This window comes from Rattus norvegicus, chromosome 13, assembly GCF_036323735.1.
Source record: "Rattus norvegicus strain BN/NHsdMcwi chromosome 13, GRCr8, whole genome shotgun sequence".
In the NCBI taxonomy this organism is placed as follows: domain Eukaryota; kingdom Metazoa; phylum Chordata; class Mammalia; order Rodentia; family Muridae; genus Rattus; species Rattus norvegicus.
In genome coordinates, this window is record NC_086031.1 from 104,151 (window position 1) to 119,004 (window position 14,854).

The window sequence follows — 14,854 nt, forward strand, 5'->3', positions numbered from 1 at the left end:
AATAAAAGTAATTAAAAATAAATTTAAAAAATTAAAGATGATGAGTAGCACAGTCTGCATTTATTATAGTGTATATAAATTTACCATAGTGTATATCAGTATATATTAACTTCAAACATGTATGTTTAGCTTTCAGCTTATATTAACACAATTAAATGCTAAATGTTGGTATTGATCACTATTCTATGTACAGTGATATTGATTGATTAGGTTTTATTTTTAAAGATAACCAAGTGATTAGAGTTAAACAGTGTCACCTCAGTTGTCATAATATCAATTGACTTGTATGATTGAATGTTAAGAAGTATTCTTTATCCTTTCTAGAAACTGGGATAAGTTGCTATCAGATAAGACTTTGCTTTACGGTGACATAATACAGTGCCATGCACATAATGCACTTATCAAAATAATCAGAATGGCATCACACTGAAACTTGTAAATCCATGCCAGAAACTACATTAACATGATTTTTAGTAGCTCTGCAAACTATTTCTTCTGAGCCAAATTTCTATAAAGCGCCAACCTTAGTCAGATGATATTCACTGTTTTTTACATTAGAAAAACATTACAGTTACAGTATGTCTGGATATCTAATAAACAAATGATTCATATATTCTAATTATAAAAAATGTTAGGAAGTGATTGTGAACTTACATCATAGAACATTGGTAAAAGTGGACTTGTTTGAAGATATTAGAAGAGATATACAACTTGTCCATTATGAGGCATACACAGGTGCACATGAAAGAAGACATGTTCTGTATCATTCAGCAAGTATTCAATGTAGCAAAAAGAAAGAAAAAGCAGTCATTCTGTGATATATATATATATATATATATATATATATATATATATATATATATATATATATATATATATATATATATATATATATATAAATGGGGACCTGGAAAATTTACATATGTGTCTTTGAAACTATCTAATGGATATATGTTTAAGTGCTGTTCTTGAGTCTTTGGCTTTGTGCATTTAAGTATGTGATTTACCACTGAGTTTCTGTTCCAAGGCTTCATTATTTTATTTTAATATACGTGTAAAAGGAAGAATTAGGAAACCAGAACAACGGAACTAGATCTCACTGGAAGAGAGCCATTCTCTAGAAATATTAACACACCTGAAAGCACAGGTAAGACCACCACTTCTACTCACATTCCTGGCACAAAGGGAATGCATGTGGAACCTTGTGGACATAGAAACTGAGAGCATTCTGGGACAAGGTCTGTCCAATTTCCACCTGTACCCAGAGCTGACCTGTGCCACAGCTCTGTACCCAAATCCTGTGGGGAGAAAGCTGGATTCTCAAAAGTGAGGACAATTCTGAGAGCAGAGGTAAGACCACCATTTCTCTTCATATTCCTGGCCCAAGAGGAACCTGCCGAGAGACCTGTGGTCACAGGAACTGAGGAGGAGTGTAGAACAGGATCCTACCAATTTCTACCTGATGCCAGAGCTAACCCTGTGCCACAGCACCTGTACCCAGATCCCACTGGGAAAAAGACAGTCTCCAGGAGTGCTGACACACTTGAGAGCAGAGATCCCATGGGGAGGGGGCTGGATTCTAAGAAGTGAGGACAACACTGAGCACACAGGTGACACCATGACTTCTGCTCATATTCCTGGCCTAAAAGAAACCCACCTCAAGCCATCTGAACACCGGATATGAGGAGCAGTCTGGGACAGGATCCTTCCAGTTTTTGTCTATGACCAGAGCTGACTCTGTGACACAGCAAACTGAAAAAGAGCCAAAGGAAAACACGGAGACACACACGTTCATACACAAAGGAATTCATGAAAACACAAAACAGGAAGCGATAATATGTATTCAATGGACCTGTTAAAAAATGTCCATGAAAAGATTGTAAGACAATTCATCTACAAAGCCCTCACTGAGTTCATTTTGTGTCGACCATTTGCTGTTGGGGAAAAGGCCTATCCTTAAGAGTGGTTCTATCTCCAGTGAGGCTGCTTTGAAAAAAATCATTTTTTTTTGTCAGTGATTATCAGTTGGAGGTAGCTTCTGTGTTAGGACAGTTTGTGTCCCCTTCTCTTTGTACCTCATCAGACACAGACCTATGTAGCCAATTTTTCAATTGCTACAGTCTTTGTGAGGTCATATATACAGCAGTCTTGCTGTGCTTAGAAGGCCTTATTAACTTTCTGCCAATCCTTCCTGGCTCTAACAATAGTTCTGCCTCTTTTTACTCAGATTCCCTGAGCCCTGGTGGAAAGAATTTGATGAAAATATCCTACTTAGGACCTAGTGTTCCAAGGCCTCCAACTCTAGACATTGGATAGACAGTCTCTGCATTTCTTTACAGCTACTGCAAAAGTGAGTATCTCTGATGACCGCTGATCAAGGCACTGATTATATTTGTCTTTCTTGGATAGAGAGATGGCTGAGCCATAAAAAGATAGGATACTGCTATTGACAGTGTCCTTCACCTTACAGATGCTTTTCAATTATATGATGTCCCATTTGTGAATTTTTGATCATAGAGTGTAATCCATTGGTATTCTGTTCAGAACTATTTTCCCCGTGCCAAAGTGTTTGAGAATCTTTCCCATTTCTCTTATATTAGATTCACAGTATCTGGTTTAATGTGGATGTCCTCGGTGCACTTGAACTGAAGTATGTACAAGGAGATAAGAATGGGTCAATTTGCATTCTTCTACATGCCAACCTCCACCATTTGTCAAAATGCTGTCTTTTTTCCACTGGATGGTTTTGGCTCCTTTGTCAAACGTCAAGTCACCATATGTGTGGGGGTCAATTTCTGGGCCTTCAATTCTATTTCATTGATCTACCTGACAGTCTCAGTACCAATACCTTGTGTTTTTTTTTTTAATCGCTATTGCTCTGTAGTAGAGTTTGAGGTCAGGAATGATGATTTCCCCAGAAGTTCTTTTATTGTTTTTTGTTTGTTTGTTATTCCAGATATATTTGATAATTGCACTTTCAATCTCTGGTAAGGATTTATTTGGGATTTTGAGGGGGGATTACATTGAATCTATGGGTTGCTTTCAGTAAGATGGCCATTTTTACTATGTTAATCCTGCCAATCTATTAACATGGAGATCTTTCCACCTTCTCAGGTTTTCTTAAATTTCTTTCTTGTAGTTCTTGTCATACAGATATTTCACTTGCTTGGTTAGAATAACACCAAGATATCTCCTATTATTTGTGACTAAAGAGGGTTGTTTCTGAAAATTCTTTCTCAGCCCATTTATCCTTTTGATAGGGGAAGGCTACTGATTTGTTTGAGTTAATTTTGTATCCATCCACTTTCCTGAAGTTATCAGTTGTAAGAATTCTCTCATAGATTTTTTTTGTGTGTGGGAGACTCTTTTGTCTACTTGTAGAACTCTTTTCTGCCTATTGGGTTTCTTTGTCCAGCCATGATATGAGTGGGTGTGGGTGATACAGATATCTCTGACTATTTTGCCCATTTGTGGACCTTTTTTATCCTATTTAGTTGCTAGCCTTCATGTGGTGATTTCTGCTGTGTGCTCTTATAGCTTGCTATCCTGACTTTGGCTGATATCCCTGGGAAGACTGTTTTGTTTTTTGATTTTTTTTTCCTGAGGGAAGGTAGAGTCTAGAGTTGATGTGGAGGAGATGGGAGGTAGTGGCAGGCAGGCTGGGAGATGGGAGGGTGGGGAGAGGAGAGGAAGAAGAAAACTTCAGTTGGTTGTAATATATATATGAGAAATATTTTAAAAATAAAAGCTGTGATCATTAGATTATCATTGTGAAGACAAAACCTTTTGAATATATTCATCATGATTAGCACACAGAAACTGTGATTCAGAGTATGTCAATAATACCTCTTTAGATAGAAGCCCGATTTGATTATGTGTATAAATTCCCCATGTGGTATTTTTAGTATGCAAATTGTGTTGCTGAAATGGTCATGGAGAGCATATGAAACATGCCACTTTAATAGGCCTAGAGAAGCTTTTGCAGAAAGAGCAATGAAAAACTCAGAATTAAAGGTATCATAGAAACCATCTGAGGTTTTGAGCAGTGAGAGGCCAGGAAAGGCTAGGTGTGATAGTGCATTCTCAGTTGTAGTGGAGATTTTAGCATATCTGAGATGCAAGGTTGAAGGACAATCATTAAGTACATACACAGGTCTTCAATAATGCTGACCAGAGCCTAAGAGTCAAGCTTTCTGTGCTGTGGATGAAAAATCTAGCCCTTCAGAGCTCAGAATATTGTGAATAGTTCCTATATATTAAGAACTAAACCAGAGAATTCAATTTATACTTCTTGATATTTGCTTTGGTCTGATTGAAACTGTGACGTGGTTCTTTCCTTTTGAATTATTAAATAATTCTCTTCTTTTCAATTTTGCATTAGTCCCCAGTTAAGAGACTGGATCCTTAGAGAGTTCTTGGGCTTTCAGAGTGTTAAATTTTTCAAAACTGTGGCTTTATTAAAGTAACAATCTGTATTATATTGTGATATTAACATGGAATCTTGGGACAGGGAAATAGTTTATGAATGAGATATTTTGAGTGTCCACTGAAAGGGATGAATTTGTGATGGTTATAACTAGTTTTCAATTTAAATGAGCACCCCTCACAACATGGCTGGATGAAGAATCCCAGTAGGAGGAAAAGAGTCCTACAAGTAGGCAAAAGAGTCAGGGACAACCCCTACTCCCACTCACAAGAAGAAGCTTCACTACCATAACATATATGCAGAGGACATAGTTCAGACCACTATAGGCCCCTGAATCTCTGCAAGTTTCCATGAGCTCTAGTCATTTGATTCTGTCAGACTTTTTATCCTGACATGTCCTTTACTCTTCTAGTTTCTGCAATCTTTCCTTTCCCACTTCTCAGAGGTCTGTAATGTTTGGCTGTGATAATTGTGCATCTGCTCCCATCAGTTGATGGTTGAAGTCTGTTTGGTTTCTTTGATGATGATTCTGCTAGAATCTTGTCCCAGCATACTCAGCAGGCAGGGTAAACTGTAGGGGTAAGGTTTAGTGTCTGCACTGGTGACACAATCCCTCCAATTGAAGTTTGACTGGTTAAAAAAGATGGCCCATATAAATAGGGGTCTTTCCTAGTGTTACTCTCATAGATTCATGGAATTTACATGGCTGTCGTTTTCTCCCTCACCCCCAAAATCCCCAATTCCAGTCCCTCTCACAGTATTTTCTGCATCCCTTCACCCTATATTTGATCCCTCCTGTTTCCAACCCACTGACCCCAATCTACCTGGAAATCTATTCTATCCCCCCTTCCCAGAGATATCCTAGCATGCCTCCTTAAGTCTTCCTTTTTACTCCTTTTTACTTAGCCTCCTCTCTTGGCCTCTAAACTGAAGTGTGATTGTGTTTTATATAAAGCTAAAATTCAATTATATATGAGTACTTACCATATTTTTTTTGATTACCTTACTAAGGATGATTTTTTTTAGTTTCATTTAAAGGAGCTGAATGATTTTTTTGGTCATTCAACAGATGATGGATGCTTGCACCATTTAAAAGGTGTTGAGTTGTTAATGGTCTTGATACGGGCAGAAAGAAAATATAGGAGGTTATATTCAAAATGTTCTTTCTTTTTCTTTCCTCTTTCTTATGCTAAGAGGGAATAAAGGAAGTGGAGTGATAAAAATGGGAAGTTACAGGAATAATTCAGGAGTAAGAGTGATAAAATGTAGATTACTGAATCTATTGCTTATAAAGATAATACTAGCCCAAAATCATACATTGGTATATATTTTTACACACTGATATAAAATTAAGGTTATATTTGGTTACAACATACTCTGTATCAACTCTTTTTATAGTATTGTATCTATATAGTTCTTAAAAATGTAAAGTTAAATGCTAGTATATTTGAAAGCTGCTGTTACAAACTTTTTAGGATAATTAAAAAGTGAAGTTACTAGTCAGATAATCAATTCATGGTTATGTTAGATACTTGTCTAGTTTATTATAGGAATATGATCCTAAGGTTAAACAGATAGTAAATAGCAAGAAACAAATGACATATATCTATTCATATATATACTAGATGGATAAATGGTCTTAAAAACCCCAGAAATTGACAAAAGATGGCATTTAGATATGTTTTATTATTAAAAGATTTTTATGACAATGCATATTTTTTTTCCTGGCAGCACTACATTCTTCCCCAGGAAAGATGCTGAGCATCAAAGACCTCTATGTGGAATTTGGATCAAATGCAGCAAGCTAGTCAGTAGGCAGGAAACTGCCCTTGCTTCAACTGCTGCCAAAGCAGACAAACTCTCTCAACCAGACAAACAAGGCACAGGTAACCTTACTGCTAAGGTATGCCAAAACATGGTAAGCATTTCTTCATATTTCACACTTCACAAAAAGAATCTGACAGATAATCTGAGTCAGAAGGCTGAAGATGATGCTCCAATGACACAGAAAATTTTGGGGGCTCAGTTCAAGCAGCCAATTTTTGCTATCATTTTTAGAGTTTTGGAAGCAGCTTGCATGTAGTTTCTGCATACTCAGGAAATTATTCTTTCTCAGGTCTCTGATGCAGTTGGTGACTAGATAGTCATAATTGCACACTGATTTGGGGATGAAAAGGAAAGCCTTGGTAGAAAATGATTTAAGTACAGAGTATCAACTCAACAAAATGGGATAAATAGTAGAGTACTATCTCGAAGTTTGCCAAATACAAGCGGACTGGATATTATGAATGTTATCTTACCTGATAGTTTTAATAATTGGTAATATTGTATATAGTTTATTGTTGTAAGATTAAAAGCCTTTTTTAGATTAGAAGGGGGAAATATAGAGAGAATCATTTAAATACCTCCTGTCAAAGAAGAGCAGACTTGACAGTAGGATGAAAAAAGATATAGTTGGTAGAACAACCAGCAGAAAGAATTTCTAGAAGAGGCTCAGACATGGGAAAAGATTCACACTGAGCTCTGGGAAATGCAGTCACATGAATCTAAGGAGAGGTAACAAACAACATGTCAGGACTTATAATAGAATAAGTGTGATATTAGCTAAAAGAAACAAACCAAAGCATTTGGCATAGGAATTTATTCATACATAAGAAGTCTCAGAGTCATTAAAATGGGAATGCAGGCACTGGTACAAAAGTCCATGGTTACAGAATAGTGCATTTTTCCTTGGTTCCTGTATTCTCTTTGGTAGTCTGTCCTTTGTGGACAGGATTTCTAATACCTGGCTTGAGCTTTGCTTCATTACAGAGTCTCTGAGCAGGTTGGTCACTGAACTTTTGGTAGCTATCTTGGTTTTGGTGGAGCAGGGAATCTCCACTTTTCTGATTAATGTGTACTTCTTCTGAGCAGAAGGAATATTCCAGAATTGGATGCAAGGGCCAGGTATGTGCCAGGTTGTGAGATGATAAGAAGGTGGTAGGGATGTTGAATGGGTCTTTGATAACCACATCTAGGAAGTGAGGTATTTGAGCTGATAAGTAGGCCACTCACCTGTTATTTTGACTAATGTGGCCTTAGAGTGGTTTGTCTTAAAAAGATTTGGGGAGTGCACATTAAGACAAACACATTTATCTAACATGCAAACGCTGCAATTAGAATCAATAATTTCCACATATTTTAAATTATTTAAAATCAATGACAATGTACCATCTTATATTTCCTTTTCTTATTTATAAAAAAGTTTATAATTTCCTCAAGTCTTTAGATTTATAGTCAATTATTTAAATACTTTTGATCATTTAAAGAATTCTATTTTTTTATTATCTCAATAAGAACATTACACATTAAGGTAATCTATTTATTCCCATTGATTATATATACCAACTTTAAGACCTTTAAAACACAGTTGTAGGTTCTAATAATTTGATCAATAAACTTGTATTTTATTTTTTTATTAACTTTATTTTCTTTTTTACAGTCCAGTTGTAAACCCTCTCCTGGGTCACCCTCCCACAGTACTTTATCCCATTCCTCTCAGGTCTACCCTGTCTTCTAGAGGATGACTCCTACCCCGTAGACCTGTCTACTCACTAGGGCTTCAAGTCTTTCAGGATATACGTGTTTTCTGAGTCAGGAAGAACTTCTCTGCAGGAATCTCAATGCCCAGGTAACAATGAGCTCCAAAATCTCATCAAACCTGTGGACACCTTGGATTTTGCTGATGTTCTTGATGTTCTTGCTCATCTTTCCCAGGACTTTCTTATGCTCATGCCCATCAGCTGCCTTATGAATGAAAAATACAAACACAATGTCTACATCTTACTCCACCCCAAACTTTAGATCTTGGGTGTCCTTTTCTGACATAGCAAGCATGTCCACAGCAGCTCCGGGCAGGTTCTCACCCTTCTTGCTAAACAAGGAAACACCATTCTCTACCTCTGTCACCAGTTAGTCAGCACCTTTCCTTTACCTGTGGTGAAATGAGCCTTTGGTTCATGTAGATCTTGCTGCCCTCCTCAACCGAATTTCAAATGTTCTTATAGTCTAGCCATAGGATGTTCTAATCACGTTTTCCATATAGGTAGTTTCTAAGGTGATCTTCAGAATGGCTTCCATCTTCAGCTCCCCTTCTGCAGTACTGCTGCCCTTGATGAGTCCAGTCCAGATCTCAGGTACTTTTGTGTCCAGAGCCACTACAATGGAATGGTAGAGAATGGGAACAGATGCAAAGCTTTCTGTGGCTACACAGTCATTCTTGATGATCTTGGCATGGTACTTATGGGTTCATTAAGAAATTTAGCCAAGCCATATTCATTCCAGACTTAATCATCTATTTCAGGATCTCCACAGATAGGGAAGGTGAATCAACAGTACAAATGATGCCAGTGTTGCAGACCATGATGAGTGTGGAGTCAATGTCCAGGAAGCACATGTGTTCCAGAAAGGTGTTAGCCATGGCTGCATATAGATGCTGGGTCTGAATGAAGGCACTCCCTGCTTCTCTTTGGGCTTCAGCATGGGTCCTGAGGTCCTCAAGTATATTTCAGATACTGCTATGATACCTAAAGAAGACAGAAATCTGTAGATTCAGGACATCTTGCTGCTCTGCAAAGTAAGTGAGTGTATGTATGTATGTATGTATGTATGTATGTATGTATGTTTTCTATATAACTTTGGTTTAAAAAGTATTGCCTGCCCAAATCCCATGGGAGAGAAGACCGAACACCCAGAAGTGTGGGCAATCCTGAGACTGCAACTTCTTCCCACCTTTGCCTACATCACTGGCCCAAGAGGGAACTGCATAGTGCCTCTGGACACAGGAATATAGGAACAGTCAGCTGCAGGAGCCCCACGATCCAGGTCTGTGCCAGGATATGAACTGAATAGTCAAACAGTTCCTTGCACCCAAATCATGTGGAGGGTTTGTGGGAGAGCTAGACCCTCAGAAGTGCAAACAGTCCTTAGAAACCAGAGGAAACTACTCTCTGCCCACATTCCCGAATCAAGAGGAAAACACCTAGTGACATCGCTGTGCCCCGTACACTGGGACCTAAGAGCAATAGGGGCAGGACCCTTCTAGTTACTGCCCTCACCAAGAGCTGAAAGTCAGCCTCCAGGAGTGACTACACAACTGAAAGCAGAACACTCTGTTCCCATAACTGAATGGAAGAAAACAGGAAAACAGATTTATAAGAGTCCTGACACATGAGCCTACAGGAGGGTCAAGCCACCATCAGATACAGCATACAAGCTAACACCAGAGACAACCAGATGGTGGGAGGCAAGGACAGGAACCCAAGCAACAGCAACTATGACTACTTGGTACCATAAGAGCCCAGTTCTCCCACTAAAGCAAACATTGGATATGAAAACACACTGGAAAAACAAGATTTAGATTTAAAATCACATTTTATCATGATGATGGAGTACTTTAAGAATGTCATAAATAACTCCCTTAAGGAAATAAATGACAACACAGGTAAACAAGTAGAAGCCCTTAAAGAGGAAACAAAAAACTCCTTAAAGAATTATAGAAAAACACAACCAAACAAGAGAAGGAAATGAATAAAACCATCAAAAAGTTAAAAATGGAAATAGAAACAATAAAGAAAGCACAAAGAGAGACAATACTGGAGATAGGAAACCTAGGAAGAGATCAGGATTCATAGATATGAGCATCACCAATAGAATCCAAAAGATAGAAGGGAATCTCAGGAGCAGAAAATACCATAGAAAACTTTGACACAACAGTCAGAGATAATGTAAAACAGAAAAAACTCCTAGCCCAAAACATACAGGAAACCCAGGACACAATGAGAGGATGAAACCTAAGGAAAATAAGTATAGAAGAGAGTGAAGACTCCCAACTTAAAGGGCCAGTAAATATCTTGAACAAATTATAGAAGAAAACTTCCCTAACCTAAAGAAACAGATGCCCATAAACATATAAAAAGTCTACAGAACTCCAAATAGATTAGACCAGCAAAGAAATTCCTGCCCTCACATAATAGTCAAAACACCAAATGCACAAAACAAAGAAAGAATATTAAAAGCAGTAAGGGAAAAATGTCAAGTAACATATTAAGGTAGACCTATAAGAAGTAGACCAGACTTCTCACCAGAGACTATGAAACCCAGAAGAACCTGGACAGATGTCATACAGACGCTAAAAGAACACAAATGCCAGCCCAGAGTGCTATATCCGGCAAACTATCAATTAACATTGAGGGAGAAGCAAAGATATTATATGACAAAACAAAACTTACACAATATCCTTCTACAAATCCAGCCCTACAAAAACTAGTGGAAAAGCCCAACACAAGGGTTGAAAAGACACCCTAAGAAAAAGCAAGAAAGTAATCTTGCAACAAAACCAAAAGAAGAGAAGCACACAAACATTATTCCACCTCTAAATATGAAAATAAAAAGGAAGCAACAATCAAAAATTTTAATATCTCTCAATATCAATGGACTCAATTCCACAATAAGAAGACATAGATTAGCAGACTGGATACTGAAAGAGAACCCAGCATTTTGGTGCATACAGGAAACACACCTCAGAGACAAAGACAGACACTACATCAAAGTAAAGAGCTGGAAAAGCACTTTCCAATCAAATGGATAAAAAGGAGCAAGCTGGAGTAGCAATTCTAATATGGAATAAAATTGACTTTTGACCAAAAGTCATCAAAAAAGATGAGGAAGGACACTTTATATTCATCAAAGGAAAAATCCACCAAGATGCACTCTCAATCCTAAATAACTATGCTCCAAAGACAAGGGTGCCTACATTCATAAAAGAAACATTTCTAAAGTTCAAAGCATACATTGCACCTTACACAATAATAGTAGGAGTTTTCGTCACCACACTCTCATAAATGAATAGACCATGGAAACAGAAATTAAACAGAGGCATAGAGAAACTAACAAAAGTTATGAACCAAATAAACTTAATGCATATTTAAAGAACATTCCATCCTAAAACAAAGGGATATACCTTCTTCTCACCATCTCATTGTAGCTTCTCCAAAATTGACCATAAAATCAGTCACAAAACAGGCCTCAGCAGAAGCAGCAAGATAGAAATAATCTCATGCATCCTATCAGACTATCACAGACTAAGGCTGGTCTTCAATAAAAATAAAGATAGAACACACACGTACACAGTGAAATTGAACAATGCTCTACTCAATGATAACTTGGTCAAGGAAGAAATAAAGAAATTAAAGACTTGTTAGAAATTAATGAAAATGAATGTACAATATATCCTAACTTATTGGACACAATGAAAGCTTGTTAAGAGAAAAACCCATAGTTCTGGGTGCCTGCAGAAAGAAACGGGATAGAGCATATATCAGCAACTTGACAGCATACCTAAAAGCTCTAGAACAAAAAGAAGCAAATATAACCAAGAGGGGTAGAAGGCAGGAAATAATCAAACTCAGGGCTGAAATAAAACAAGTAGAAACAAAAAGGACTATACAAAGAATCAACAGAACCAAAAGCTGATTCTTTGAGAAAATCAATATGATATATAAACCCTTAGCCAGACTAACGAGAGGACACATTAACAAAATTAGCAAAATCAGAAATAAAAAGGGACACACAACAACAGAATCAGAGGAAATTCAAAAACCATCAGATCCTACTACAGAAGCCTATATTCAACAATTCTTGAAAATCTGGAGGAAATGGACAATTTTCTAGAACAAATACCAGATACCAAAGTTATAAACCATCTAAACAATATCTAAACCATAACTCCTAAAGAAATAGAAGCAGTCATTAAAAGTCTCCCAACCAAAAAAGGTTCAGGACCAGATAGGTTTAGGGCAGAATTCTATCAGATGTTCATAGAAGACCTCATATCAATACAGTCCAAAGTATTCCACAAAATAGAAACAGGTGGAGCACTACTGCATTCCTTCTATGAAATCACAATTACTCTTAAACCTAAACCACACAAAGACCCAACAAAGAAAGAGAACTTCAGACCAATTGCCCTTTTGCAAAAGTATTCAGTAAAATTCTTGCAAACGGAATCCAAGGACACACCAAAATGATAATCCATCATTATCAAGTAGGCTTCATCTCAGGTATGTAGGACTGGTCCAATATATGGAAATAGATGAATGTAATCCACTATATAAATAAACTCAAAGATAAAAAACACATACTCATTTCATTAGATGCTGGGAAAGCATTTGACAAAATTCAACCCCTCTTCATGATAAAAGACTTGGAAAGAACAGGAATTCAAGGTTCATGCAAAGACATAGTAAAAGCAATATACAGCAAAGCAGTAGCTAACATTCAACTAAATGGAGAGAAATTTGAAGTAATTCCACTAAAATCAGGGACTAGACAAGGGTGCACACTCTCTCTCTACTTATTCAATATAGTTCTGAAAGGACTAGCCAGAGCAATCAGACAACAAAAGGAGACCCAAAGGATACAAATTGGAAAGGAAGAAGTCAAAATATCACTATTTGCAGATGATATGACAGTATACTTAAGTGACCCCAAAAGTTCAACTGGAGTACTAGTAAGGCTGACTAACAATTTCAGCAAAGTGCCTGGGTATAAAATTCACTCAAACAAATCAATAGCCTTCCTCTACTCAAAGGATAAACAGGCTGAAAAAGAAATTAGGGAAACAACACCATTCATAATAGTCCCAAATAATATAAAATACTTCGGTATGATTTTAACCAAGCAAGTGAAAGGTCTGTATGAAAAGAATTTCAAGTCTCTGAAGAAAGAAATTGAAGATCCCACAAGAAGGAAAGATCTACCATCCTCATGGATTGATAGGATTAATATTGTGAAAATGGTCACTTGACCAAAAGCAACCTACAGATTTAGGGCAATCCCCATCAAAATTCCAATTCAATGCTTCATAGATTAGGAAAGAACAATTTGCAAATTCATTTGAAATAATAAAAAACCAAGGATAGCTAAAAATATCCTCAACAATTAAAGATCTTCTGGGGGAATCACCATCCCGGACCTCATGCAGTATTACAGGGCAACAGTGATTAAAAACTGTATGGTATTGATGCAGAGATAGGCAGATAGATCATTGGAATAGAATTGAAGATCCAGAAATGAATCCACACAACTATGGTCACTTGATTTTTGATAAAGCAGTCAAAACGATCCAAAGGAAAAAGCATTTTCAAAAAATGGTGTTGTTTCAACTGGAATTCATCATGTAGAAGAATGCAAATTGGCCCATTCTTATCATCCTATATAAAGCTTAAGTCCAAGTGAACCAAGTACCTCCACATCAAACCAGATACACTCAAACAAATAGAAGAAAAAGTGGGGAAGAATCTTGAACACATGGGCACTGGAGAAAATTTCCTGAACAAAACACCAATGGCTTATGCTCTAAGATCAAGAATCGACAAATGGGATCTCATAAAACTGCAAAGCTTCTGTAAGGCAAAGGACACTGTCATTAGAACAAAATGGTAACCAAGAGATTGGTAAAAGATATATATGAATTCTATATCCAATAAAGGGCTAATATCCAAAATATACAAAGAACTCAAGAAGTTAGACTCCAGAGAGCCAGATAATCCTATTAAAAGCGGGGTACAGAGCTAAACAAAGAATTCCCAGTTGAGGAAAATCGAATAGCTGAGAAGCACCTAAAGAATGTTAACCATCCTTAGTCATAAGGGAAATGCAAATCAAAACAACCCTGAGATTGAACCTCACACCAGTCAGAAGGGCCAAGACCAAAAGCTCAGGCAACAGCAGATGCTGGAGAGGATGTGGAGAAAGAGGAACATTCCTCCATTGTTGGTGGGATTGCAAACTGGTACAATCATTCTGGAAATCAGTCTGGAGGTTTCTCCGAAAATTGGACATTGCACTACCTGAGGACCCGGCTATACCTGTCTTGGGGCATATACCCAAAAGATGCTCCAACATACAACAAAGACATATGCTCTAATATGTTCATAGGAGCTTCATTTATAATAGCCTGATTCTGGAAAGAATCCAGATGCCCTTCAACAGAGGAATGGATAGAGATAATGTGGTGCATCTACACAATGGAGAACTACTCAGCTATCAAAAACATCAACTTCATGAAATTCTTTGGCAAGTGGATGGAACTAGAAAATATCATTCTGAGTGTGGTAACCCAATCATATAAAAACACACGTGGTATGCGCTCATTGATAAGTGGATATTAGCTCAAATGCTCCAATTACATGCAATGCACGGACCACATAAAACTCAAGAAGGTTGACCAAAATGCAAATTCTTCACTCCTTCTTAAAAAGGGAAACAAAAACATCCATTGGAGGGTATAGCGAGGTAGAGTTTAGAGCAGAAACTGAAGGAATGACCATTCAGAGCCTGCCTGAATATGTATATATATGTGACCCATATATATACAGCCACCAAAAC

General features: G+C 37.3%; 1 pseudogene; it reads right to left on the reverse strand.

Moving 5' to 3' along the window:
• Positions 1-908: 908 nt before the first annotated feature.
• On the reverse strand, positions 909-12,500 carry Pkm-ps3 (pyruvate kinase M1/2, pseudogene 3; annotated as a pseudogene).
• Between the last annotated feature and the right edge of the window lie 2,354 nt (positions 12,501-14,854).